Source organism: Thalassophryne amazonica, chromosome 15 (genome assembly GCF_902500255.1).
Source record: "Thalassophryne amazonica chromosome 15, fThaAma1.1, whole genome shotgun sequence".
Taxonomy (NCBI): Eukaryota; Metazoa; Chordata; class Actinopteri; order Batrachoidiformes; family Batrachoididae; genus Thalassophryne; species Thalassophryne amazonica.
Window position 1 is genome coordinate 65,913,726 of NC_047117.1, and position 9,503 is coordinate 65,923,228.

Consider the following 9,503-nt stretch of genomic DNA (forward strand, 5'->3'; position numbering starts at 1 on the left):
CAGGTGATGCAACACATGGCAACTGCACCTATTTTGCCTCAGCAGCGTTCTGAGCCCGGTCTGTGTTTCTATCATGCTAAATTTGGATCCAGAGCCAAACCTTGCCTCTCATCCTGCAGTTTTCTGCAGAAAGGGAAGCCTCACGGCCGACACGCAGTAGTGGCAATGAGTGTTTGCCACACTGACAGGCTACTGTTCATCTAAGACAACGTCTCCGGGCATCATTTCCTGTGTGACACTGATGCACAGAGGAGCATTCTGCCCGCTTCCACATTGGACATCCTGGCGGATGGGTGCCCCCCTTGCAGCCCCATATGCACCTATGCCACTCGACATGTTGACTTTTGTTTTGTTGGCCAAGGGTTTAGCTGGGACTTCGTCATGATTAAAGTCGCTGTGCCCCTCCTGGGTGCAGCTTTTCTGTATGCTTGTGGATGTCAAAAACCGGCAATTGATTGACGCACCACCTTTTGGTCACAAGGCTGCACCCTCAGTGGTGTGGACTCTATCAGAAATAGTGCGCTGTTGCATGCGGATGTGTTTCACTGCCGTCTCAGGGAATTTCCTGCACTCACACAGCTAACCTTTTCATCCTCTGCCACCAAGCATGGAGTAGAGCACCATATTGTCACCTGTATACTCCTGGGCCAGGCGTCCAGACCCAGCCAGCCTCATCATCGCCAAAGTGGGCTTCAAGAACATGAATACCTTAGCTTTATCGCTGCAATAGACCCTGGGCATCGCCTCTTCTCTTGGTTCCCACGCCTGGTGGCAGGTGGTGATTACTGCCAACTTAACGATGCTGCGTCACCAGACCGCTACCCCATATCCCACATCCACGATTTTTCATTGCACTTGGGAAGTACGGTCCTCTTCTTGAAGGTGTATCTTGTCTGTGGATACCACCAAGTGCCTGTCCACTCGCTGGACATTCCCAAACCAGCGGTGAGCACCCCTTTTGGACTGTTAGAGTTCCTGAGAATGCTGTTTGGCCTTAAGAATGCCACCCAGTCCTCCCAGCGCCTCATGGACTCTGTGCATCGTGATTTGTCTTTCTTGTTTGTATATCTGGAGAGACCCACAGTTCTTGCCTGTCGTCCTTCTACTTGGCCTGAGCCCCCATGGGGGAGGCCTTAGGTTTCCTTATGCCACAGTGCCTCTAGTGCAGAGTCTTCTTTGCAGATGGGGTAATTTGCCCGACCCCTCAATGACATTTGTTCTTTTTGTTTATGATGAATTCTGGGGTGACATATGTGGCGAACATTCAACTTGTAATGGACATAATTCACCATGCCAGGTTGTAACCTGTGGTTAGAGTGTGTTTTCTGTTAAGCATGTGATAACATGCCGAGAGACTCCTGGGCATGCTAGTCATAATGCGTCATATCAGTTAAAGCAGTTTTTTCCCATAAGCAAGGTTGGGTAGGATTACTTTGAAAGAATACATGTGGATTACATGTATGTATGTACATACATTTGGATTACTTGTACTCTCATTACTTTTGGATTATATTTCAACGTAATCCTACCCAACCTCGTCCATAAGCTACTGAAAAGAAAATGCATGGGTACCAAATTCAAAACTCAAAAGTGCGTAGTGTAGTTTTTTTTTTTTATGAATTCCAACAAAAATTGCTTATGATGCTGTTAAATTTTAAAAAGAGAATTTTTTTTTTCAGTGATGCTTCTGCTGAAGATTTCATGTACACCTTCATTATTCATTTAAAAATGATGGGGGAATACACAGTTGTAGGTTTGTTTTTATTTATTTTGGTTTGGCTAATAGTAAACAAGTCTCACTTCCACCATTGCTAGTTTTCCAGAGGCTCATGTTTTACATTGTACCCATGTCGTGTATAATACCCACAGACTGTGTGTATATACTGGACAAAGCCTGCGTGTCTTCACCCATAGGTTTTCTATTGAGACCCGGAACAGCCGATATGGGTGTCGCCATATTGGCAGCAGTGCTGACTTTTACTACATCAGGATGAACCCATAAATGGATAATGAGGTGGAGTGTGGTTGGTAGGCAGCTCCGTTGTGACAAAAGAAGCCTGAGCACAGTTACTGTTTGAGAGGGTTTTTAATGAGATTGTATCTCTGTGGACGGAGATGGCCATTCACAACATTGTACTTGTTCCTCTGCATGAATGCTTTAGTAGATTTTGAGCAGTGTTTAGGGTCATTGTCTTATTGAAAGATCTAGCCCCGGCGAAACTTCAACTTTGTCACTGATTCATGAACATTGTTCTCAAGAATCTGCTGATATTGACGGGAATCCATGTGACCCTCAACTTTAACAAGATTCCCAGTACCTGCATTGGCCACACAGCCCCACAGCATGATGGAACCACCTTCAAATTATACTGTAGGTAGCAAGTGTTTTTCTTGGAATGCTGTGTTCTTTTTCAGCCATGCATACTGCCCCTTGTTATGTCCAAATAACTCAATTTCAGTTTCATCAGTCCACAGCACCTTATTCCAAAATGAAACTAGCTTGTCCAGATGTGCTTTAGCATATCTCAAGCAACTCTGTGGCATGTACGCAGAAAAGGCTTCCTCTGCACTACAGCATCATAGAGCATCTCCTTATGCAAAGTGTGCTGTATAGTTGAACGATGCACAGAGACACTATCTGCAGCAAGATCATGTTGTAGGTCTTTGGAGCAGGTCTGTGGGTTGACTATGATTGTTCTTACCATCCTTCGCTTCAGCTTATCTGACATTTTTCTTGGCCTGCCACTTCAAGCCTTAACTAGTACTGTCGGTCTTCCATTTCCTCACTATGTTCCTCACAGTGGAAACTGACAGCTGAAATCTCTGAGAGCTTTTTGTATCCTTCCCCTAAAGCATGATGTTGAACGATCTTTGTTTTCAGGTCATGCTGCCACTCATTAGAAGAGATGCAAAGAGGGGAAACATTTGCAAATGGTCACCTTAAATACCCTTTCTCATGATTGGATTCACCTGTGTAAGGAGGTCAAGGGTCAGTGAGCTTACCAAACCAATTATGTGTTCCAACAATTAGTGCTAAATGTATTCAAATCAATAAAATGCCAAGGGTGCCACAAATTAAGCACCTGCCTAATTTTGTTAAAATAATTATTGCACACTTTCTGTAAATACTAGAAACTTCATTTCAATTCTCAAATATCAGTGTGTTCATCTGCTATATAATATATTTAACTGAAATTTCTGATCCAGACAACCAATGATTTATAAAGGAAAATCATGAAACTTATCAGGGGTTCCCAAACCTTTGCATACAACTAGCTGAGATTGTAGGCAGGTATTTTGCAAACACTGTAAACACACACATTCTTTTTTATTTGTGTCTGAGTATGTATGTATGTATGTGTGTGTATATATATATATATATATATATATATATATATATATATATATATATATATATATATATATATATCTCACAAATCCAACAAGACCAAGCATTCATGGGGGTAATGAGGGGATGGCAGCTTCTCTCCCCCTGCCATCCCCTCATTACCCCATCCCCGTAGAGACGGTGCCTGCTCCCAGACTACCAATAACCAGCAAAAATCTATTTAAGCATAAAAATTCAAAAAGAAAAAATAACATAGCACCTTCAACTGCACCACAGACTAAAACAGTTAAATGTGGTCTATTAAACATTAGGTCTCTCTCTTCTAAGTCCCTGTTGGTAAATGATATAATAATTGATCAACATATTGATTTATTCTGCCTTACAGAAACCTGGTTACAGCAGGATGAATATGTTAGTTTAAATGAGTCAACACCCCCGAGTCACACTAACTGTCAGAATGCTCGTAGCACGGGCCGAGGCGGAGGATTAGCAGCAATCTTCCATTCCAGCTTATTAATTAATCAAAAACCCAGACAGAGCTTTAATTCATTTGAAAGCTTGACTCTTAGTCTTGTCCATCCAAATTGGAAGTCCCAAAAACCAGTTTTATTTGTTATTATCTATCGTCCACCTGGTCGTTACTGTGAGTTTCTCTGTGAATTTTCAGACCTTTTGTCTGACTTAGTGCTTAGCTCAGATAAGATAATTATAGTGGGTGATTTTAACATCCACACAGATGCTGAGAATGACAGCCTCAACACTGCATTTAATCTATTATTAGACTCTATTGGCTTTGCTCAAAAAGTAAATGAGTCCACCCACCACTTTAATCATATCTTAGATCTTGTTCTGACTTATGGTATGGAAATAGAAGACTTAACAGTATTCCCTGAAAACTCCCTTCTGTCTGATCATTTCTTAATAACATTTACATTTACTCTGATGGACTACCCAGCAGTGGGGAATAAGTTTCATTACACTAGAAGTCTTTCAGAAAGCGCTGTAACTAGGTTTAAGGATATGATTCCTTCTTTATGTTCTCTAATGCCATATACCAACACAGTGCAGAGTAGCTACCTAAACTCTGTAAGTGAGATAGAGTATCAATCAATCAATTTTTTTATATAGCGCCAAATCACAACAAACAGTTGCCCCAAGGCGCCTCATATTGTAAGGCAAGGCCATACAATAATCATGTAAAACCCCAACGGTCAAAACGACCCCCTGTGAGCAAGCACTTGAGCAAGCTACAGTGGGAAGGAAAAACTCCCTTTTAACAGGAAGAAACCTCCAGCAGAACCAGGCTCAGGGAGGGGCAGTCCTCTGCTGGGACTGGTTGGGGCTGAGTTGCCATCCAGAGTAAGGATCTGGTTAGACACCATGTTTCTAAGATTTGTGGGGCCAAGTACAATAACTTCAGTTTTATCTGAGTTTAAAAGCAGGAAATTAGAGGTCATCCATGTCTTTATGTCTGTAAGACAATCCTGCAGTTTAGCTAATTGGTGTGTGTCCTCTGGCTTCATGGATAGATAAAGCTGGGTATCATCTGCGTAACAATGAAAATTTAAGCAATACCGTCTGATAATACTGCCTAAGGGAAGCATGTATAAAGTGAATAAAATTGGTCCTAGCACAGAACCTTGTGGAACTCCATAATTAACTTTAGTCTGTGAAGAAGATTCCCCATTTACATGAACAAATTGTAATCTATTAGACAAATATGATTCAAACCACCGCAGCCAGTGCCAGAGTATCTCGTCAATAGTTTTACATCCTCATTGAAGACAACTTTGGATGCTGTAGCTCCTCTAAAAAAGAGAGCTTTAAATCAGAAGTGCCTGACTCCGTGGTATAACTCACAAACTCGTAGCTTAAAGCAGATAACCCGTAAGTTGGAGAGGAAATGGCGTCTCACTAATTTAGAAGATCTTCACTTAGCCTGGAAAAAGAGTCTGTTGCTCTATAAAAAAGCCCTCCGTAAAGCTAGGACATCTTTCTACTCATCACTAATTGAAGAAAATAAGAACAACCCCAGGTTTCTTTTCAGCACTGTAGCCAGGCTGACAAAGAGTCAGAGCTCTATTGAGCTGAGTATTCCATTAACTTTAACTAGTAATGACTTCATGACTTTCTTTGCTAACAAAATTTTAACTATTAGAGAAAAAATTACTCATAACCATCCCAAAGACGTATCGTTATCTTTGGCTGCTTTCAGTGATGCCGGTATTTGGTTAGACTCTTTCTCTCCGATTGTTCTGTCTGAGTTATTTTCATTAGTTACTTCATCCAAACCATCAACATGTTTATTAGACCCCATTCCTACCAGGCTGCTCAAGGAAGCCCTACCATTATTTAATGCTTCGATCTTAATTATGATCAATCTATCTTTGTTAGTTGGCTATGTACCACAGGCTTTTAAGGTGGCAGTAATTAAACCATTACTTAAAAAGCCATCACTTGACCCAGCTATCTTAGCTAATTATAGGCCAATCTCCAACCTTCCTTTTCTCTCAAAAATTCTTGAAAGGGTAGTTGTAAAACAGCTAACTGATCATCTGCAGAGGAATGGTCTATTTGAAGAGTTTCAGTCAGGTTTTAGAATTCATCATAGTACAGAAACAGCATTAGTGAAGGTTACAAATGATCTTCTTATGGCCTCGGACAGTTGACTCATCTCTGTGCTTGTTCTGTTAGACCTCAGTGCTGCTTTTGATACTGTTGACCATCAAATTTTATTACAGAGATTAGAGCATGCCATAGGTATTAAAGGCACTGCGCTGCGGTGGTTTGAATCATATTTGTCTAATAGATTACAATTTGTTCATGTAAATGGGGAATCCTCTTCACAGACTAAAGTTAATTATGGAGTTCCACAAGGTTCTGTGCTAGGACCAATTTTATTCACTTTATACATGCTTCCCTTAGGCAGTATTATTAGACGGTATTGCTTAAATTTTCATTGTTACGCAGATGATACCCAGCTTTATCTATCCATGAAGCCAGAGGACACACACCAATTAGCTAAACTGCAGGATTGTCTTACAGACATAAAGACATGGATGACCTCTAATTTCCTGCTTTTAAACTCAGATAAAACTGAAGTTATTGTACTTGGCCCCACAAATCTTAGAAACATGGTGTCTAACCAGATCCTTACTCTGGATGGCATTACCCTGACCTCTAGTAATACTGTGAGAAATCTTGGAGTCATTTTTGATCAGGATATGTCATTCAAAGTGTTGTATGGCTGGGGGGGCCTGGCTGCCGGTTTGTTTGTCATTTGGTTTCCTCCCAGGTGGCGTGCATTTGGGACTGAGTGGCTGTGTTGCTGAGGCTGTTAGGACTTCACCCTGATCACCTGCGACTCGTCAGGACTCACAGCTGAGGTGCATCTGGAGGGATTGGAGTATGTTGGCATTTAAGACTGAAATGCACAGTGTGCATTTGCCAGAGACTCGACCTTGTGACCAGACGGGTGAGATCGTCGTCTTGGGAGCCATCTCATCAGCAGCGGACGCTGAGAATGTCCAGGTTTGATGCACGGTCTGTGAAAGAGGAGAGGGTGAGGTCTCACGCTCGTCAGCACACTTCCTGAGGTACGTTGGATTTTGTGACTAACAGTTATACAGTCAGTAAATGTGGTGTCCCTCACACCTTATTGTATTGAGCTGTATGTTAGTCATGTATCAGCTTCCACTGCTGTGGTGAATTGTGAACGAGATGTTCCATGCCTGCAGGTTGGAGGCTGATCAGTAATCAAGCCAGGAAGTGTTTGCTGTTTGTACACCTTTAAGTGTTCTGTGTGTAGAGTGTGGACTCACATAATGGTTCCTTCTTTCACAGACTCGGTTGTTGCGGCCACCTGGGGGGTGTCGGCGGGGTCCTTGGGTCCGAAACAGCTTCTGGCTCCGGACCATTAGCGCTGCTGGGAGCGCACCACGCCAGACCGCACTTTTTATTATTATTATGGTCACTGTTATGTATTAAATTCAGTTAGCCTTTGTACCGTGCTCTGCTTATTTCATACTGGGTCCTTCAAACGCTGGTCGGTTCTCCGGGCTGCGTCCGACACATAACACAAAGCGCATATTAAACAAATATGTAGGACTGCTTTTTTGCATTTACGCAATATCTCTAAAATCAGAAAGGTCTTGTCTCAGAGTGATGCTGAAAAACTAATTCATGCATTTATTTCCTCTAGGCTGGATTATTGTAATTCATTATTATCAGGTTGTCCTAAAAGTTCCCTAAAAAGCCTTCAGTTAATTCAAAATGCTGCAGCTAGAGTACTGACGGGGACTAGAAGGAGAGAGCATATCTCACCCATATTGGCCTCTCTTCATTGGCTTCCTGTTAATTCTAGAATAGAATTTAAAATTCTTCTTCTTACTTATAAGGTTTTGAATAATCAGGTCCCATCTTATCTTAGGGACCTCGTAGTACCATATCACCCCAATAGAGCGCTTCGCTCTCAGACTGCAGGCTTACTTGTAGTTCCTAGGGTTTGTAAGAGTAGAATGGGAGGCAGAGCCTTCAGCTTTCAGGCTCCTCTCCTGTGGAACCAGCTCCCAATTCAGATCAGGGAGACAGACACCCTCTCTACTTTTAAGATTAGGCTTAAAACTTTCCTTTTTGCTAAAGCTTATAGTTAGGGCTGGATCAGGTGACCCTGAACCATCCCTTAGTTATGCTGCTATAGACGTAGACTGCTGGGGGGTTCCCATGATGCACTGTTTCTTTCTCTTTTTGCTCTGTATGCACCACTCTGCATTTAATCATTAGTGATCGATCTCTGCTCCCCTCCACAGCATGTCTTTTTCCTGGTTCTCTCCCTCAGCCCCAACCAGTCCCAGCAGAAGACTGCCCCTCCCTGAGCCTGGTTCTGCTGGAGGTTTCTTCCTGTTAAAAGGGAGTTTTTCCTTCCCACTGTAGCCAAGTGCTTGCTCACAGGGGGTCGTTTTGACCGTTGGGGTTTTACATAATTATTGTATGGCCTTGCCTTACAATATAAAGCGCCTTGGGGCAACTGTTTGTTGTGATTTGGCGCTATATAAAAAAATTGATTGATTGATTGATTGATTGATGATATGCACACGCTTAAGGCTATGAAATTGGGCTATTAGTAAAAAAAAAGTAGAAAAAGAGGTTTCTGTGTAGGCTCTCAGTTGTCCAGGTAGTTTCCATAGTAGAGAAGCTTGAATCTTCGACGGGACTGTTTTGCTTCACGTGAGGACGTTTCGCTTCAAATCACAGAAGCTTCCTCAGCTAAAATTCTTGCTCTGGTAGTCTGACTTCTGTCTTGACTCTTGTAGAGAAGAATAAACCAGAGTCTGGTTTATTCTTCTCTAAAAGAGTCTGGTTTATTCTTCTCTACAAGAGTCTGGTTTATTCTTCTCTAAAAGAGTCTGGTTTATTCTTCTCTACAAGAGTCAAGACAGAAGTCAGACTACCAGAGCAAGAATTTTAGCTGAGGAAGCTTCTGTGATTTGAAGCGAAACGTCCTCACGTCAAGCAATCAGTCGAAGATTCAAGCTTCTCTACTAGAAAAGGGGGTGTTCACCATAATAGTAGTGTGGCATTCAGTCAGTGAGTTCGTCAGTTTTGTGGAACAAACAGGTGTGAATCAGGTGTCCCCTATTTAAGGATGAAGCCAGCACCTGTTGAACATGCTTTTCTCTTTGAAAACCTGAGGAAAATGGGACGTTCAAGACATTGTTCAGAAGAACAGCGTAGTTTGATTAAAAAGTTGATTGGAGAGGGGAAAACGTATATGTAGGTTAAAAAAATTATAGGCTATTCATCTACAATGATCTCCAATGCTTTAAAATGGACAAAAAACCAGAGACACGTGGAAGAAGACGGAAAACAACCATCAAAATGGATAGAAGAATAACCAGAATGGCAAAGGCTCACCCATTGATCAGCTCCAGGATGATCAAAGACAGTCTGGAGTTACCTGTAAGTGCTGTGACAGTTAGAAGACACCTGTGTGAAGCTAATTTATTTGCAAGAATCCCCCGGAAAATCCCTCTGTTAAATAAAAGACGTGTAGAAGAGGTTACAATTTGCCAAAGAACACATCAATTGGTCTAAAGAGAAATGGAGGAATATTTTGTGGACTGATGAGAGTAAAATTGTTCTTTTTGGGTCCAAG